The sequence below is a fragment of the Peromyscus eremicus genome, chromosome 5 (assembly GCF_949786415.1).
Source record: "Peromyscus eremicus chromosome 5, PerEre_H2_v1, whole genome shotgun sequence".
NCBI lineage: Eukaryota > Metazoa > Chordata > Mammalia > Rodentia > Cricetidae > Peromyscus > Peromyscus eremicus.
The window spans coordinates 11,353,674-11,357,384 of NC_081420.1; the positions used below are offsets into that span (position 1 = coordinate 11,353,674).

At 42.9% G+C, this 3,711-nt stretch overlaps 1 pseudogene; it reads left to right on the forward strand.

The window, feature by feature from the left end:
• The first annotated feature begins 2,410 nt into the window (after positions 1 to 2,410).
• LOC131910552 (GTP-binding protein SAR1b-like) lies at positions 2,411 to 2,980 on the forward strand (annotated as a pseudogene).
• Positions 2,981 to 3,711: the final 731 nt, after the last annotated feature.

Sequence of the window (3,711 nt, forward strand, 5' to 3'; positions counted from 1 at the left end):
CCTCTCCCCCTTTTTAAAAACAAGATCCTATGTATCCCAAGCTGGCCTGGAACTTGCTGTATAGACAAAGATGACCTTAAACTCTAGATCCTCCTGCCTCTGCCACTCAGGTGCTAGGATTCCAGGGTGTGCTACCAGTGTGGCTTCGTTCTGTGGCTGTGATCAAAACACTCTGACCAAAAGCAACTTTATTTGGCTCACATGTCCAGTTCACAGTCCATGAAGGCGTGGCAGAAAGTGAATGTTTCCACACTAGCAGGCTCATACTCTAGCTTTCTTATGTAGCCCAGGATCACCCACATAGGGAATGGCAGCCCCCGTGGTGGGCTGGACCATCCTACATACATGATGACATGCCCATAGACCATCCTGATAAAGACGATTATTTCACCTAAGAATATTTTCTTCAGGTAACTCTAGACTGTATAAAGATGACAGTTTACACTAATCAGGGCAACCACTGTAACTAAGTGCATGTGATGATGGGGATATGTGCCAGGCAAGCACTCTCCCGACTCAACTGTGTCTCCAGTTCCATCTTGGTCTACCTTTTTTAGAGAAAGAAAGCCAGTAAGAGTCAGAGTCTACACATTATTTTCAACAAGGACACCCTACACAAATGGTCAGCCTCAAGACGTTCTACTAGACACAGCTGGGTGACAGAGGCTAGACCACTGAAGAAGTTGTGGCTCTTTCTCCTACCCACAGGGTCAGAGTCTTGCTGTATAACTCAGGCTGGCCTGAAACTTACCAAGTAGCCCAGGTTGTCTAAGTGTCCTGGTGGGAATCATGGATGGGAAGGGATATAAAGAAAAGCACGCTTACTTTACTTTTTCCTTTTTTTCTTGCGATTTCAGGAATCAAACCGAAGACTGCATACCTTCTAGTTGAGCCATTCAGCACCAAGCTGCATTCCCAGCTTGGAAAGTAAATTGTCCTCACTTCGCTTGACTCAGACAAAAGCAACACTAGTCGACCCCAAGAAGTCATGGTAGATGAAGTCATGCCTAGAACAACTGTAAAGGTACAGCACAGAGGCACACTCACAGTCCCATGAGTAAAGAAAACCAAGTTCTAAAAGAGGTCGAGTGGCCAAGAAAAAGAACTGAGAGAGGAAGGAAAGAAAAATAAAAGGAGGCCGGGGGCAGCTTGCCTGCGTTGGGTGAATGCTTGCCTCAATTCCCAGTACTTAAGAAAGAAAGAAATGTCAGATGAAAGTCTCAACATATCAATCAAGACTTTGTTAGCCGGGTGGTGTGGCACCTGCCTTTAATCCCAGCACTCAGGAGGCAGAGGCAGGAGGATCTCTGTGAGTTCGAGGCCAGCCTGGGCTACACAAAGAGTTCCAGGACAGCCAGAGCTACACAGAGAAACTGTCTCAAAACAAACAAACAAACAAAAAAGACAAGTTAAATGTAGATGTTTTAAGTACATCAATTAAGACAGAGACTGACAGGGTGGATTTAAAATCAGAACCCAGGGGCCAGAGAGGTGGTTTATCGTTAAGACCCTGTAGTGCTCTTGAGCAGACCTGAGTTGGGTGTAAGCCAGCACCTAAGTCAGGCAGCTCACTATAGCCTATAACTCCATCTCCAGGGGATCCAGTGCCCTTGTGTAGCTTCTGTGGCACCTGCCCTCACACATGCTCATGCCCCCATCCATCCCAGACACACACAAACACATAATTAAAAAACAAAAAAGAAATCTTTTTAATCATAACCCAACTATGTAGTCTACAAAAAAGTCTCTTCACATGTAATGATCTAGGTTGGAATTAAAAACAGAAAAGACATGAAAATATTAATCAAAGACAGCAAATAATGGCTAGATTGTTATAAGATAAAATGGACTTTAGGGCAAAGGAAATGCCAGGAGCAGAAAAAAAAGTGTTGCCTATGAATGAAAAGTCGATATAAAAGAAACAATGATTTTAAATGCGAATAAACCAGAGCAGATAGCTACAAAATTCATGATAAAAGCAGTGGGTAAAACTGAAGGACAGGCCGGGCGGTGGTGGCGCACGCCTTTAATCCCAGCACTCTGGAGGCAGAGCCAGGCGGATCTCTGTGAGTTCGAGGCCAGCCTGGTCTCCAAAGCGAGTTCCAGGAAAGGCGCAAAGCTACACAGAGAAACCCTGCCTCGAAAAACCAAAAAAAAAAAAGTTTAAAAAAAACAAAAAACAAAAAACAAAAAACAAAAAACAAAAAACAAAAAAACTGAAGGACAGGGCAGCCAAAGCACTTGGCAGAACCATTCCGGAGCGTGTCAGGGAGGCACAGAGCAGAGAGCTGCGTTTTCTGGAGCCTCAGACCCCATAAGATCTGGATATGTCCTTCATATCTGACTGGATTTACAGTGCTTTGGGCCGTTTCTAGGAATGTGTAACAAACAAACAAACTGGTAAACTGGTAAGTTGGTATTCCTTGTACTGGATAATGCAGGGAAACAATGTTACTACTCATGCTAACAGATGACAGGCATGGCCCGGTGTCCCAATGCTACATCCCACTTCAGAAGAACTCACTATTTCTGGCACGACTTTTATAACTTTTGATCTGGTGTGTCCAAGCCCAAAGGATATGGAAAAACTACCTTTCTGCTAACAACAGCATTGTATTTCTTGTGGATTGTGTAGACCGTGAAAGGCTGTTAGAATCAAAAGGAGAACTTGAGTCGGTAAGGACAGATGAATCCATTACCAGTGTGCCTATGCTAATTCTTGGAAAAAAGATTGGCAGACCTGAAGCCATTGGTGAAGAGGGTTCCGGTGAGAGGTTTTTGGTTTATGTAATCAGAGAACAGGAAAGGGCAGTGTGGCGCTGAAGGAGCTGAATGTCCAGCTTCTGGGAGTGTTTATGGGCAGTGTGCTGAGAAGGCAAGGCTATGAAGAAGGTTCTGCTGGATGATGCAGTACATCGATCAGCAGTGGTCCTGCCCACTCACACACAGCCCTCTGAGATCCATCTCCCAATGTGCATAATTTGAATTCAATAGACTTTTGTTGGATTCAGAATAGGTGTTTGTTAGACGATTAATCTATCTACCTGAGTGGGAACTGCAAACTGATTCACATAAGTCTGAATGTCACAATGTTAGCTTTCTAAGTCAGATAGTTTCTATAGTTTACATCAATCCTGTTACTGCTTATAAAGATCAGTTTCCCATCAGTACATTTGAAGCACTTTTTTAACCATGTGAAACTACAAATATAAACCATATTTAAAAACTCATCATGTGAAACTTTTATGTACTTTTTGAAAATAGTTTTTCAATTTCATATAGCCACTTACCTTGTGTACAGTTAAAATCTCATCAGTGATTGCAGAATGCCTTGCCAGGACTACTTTTTCTTATGCAAACATCATGCAATAAAACAAACTCCAATGTTAAAAAAAAACTGGAAGGAGAAATAGGTGATTTTTCACATTTGCATTTGGAGGCTTTGACTTTCCTCTTGCTAAATGGAAGAGAAAGAATTAGGGTCAAAAAGAGGAAAGACAGAAGAATTCGTTGCAGTGTCCACCAGGGCTCAACTGACACTTGCCCAGCACATTCCCAGCAACAGGGCGCACCTTCTTTTTAGAGATGGAGAACACACCCCTAGAGAGATCGGACTCTGAGTTATAATAAAGAGGGCCTGGACAATTTTTAAGACTTTTATTATTTTAAATTATGTATATGTCTGTCTGTGTGTGGGTGTGTGCACTCGAG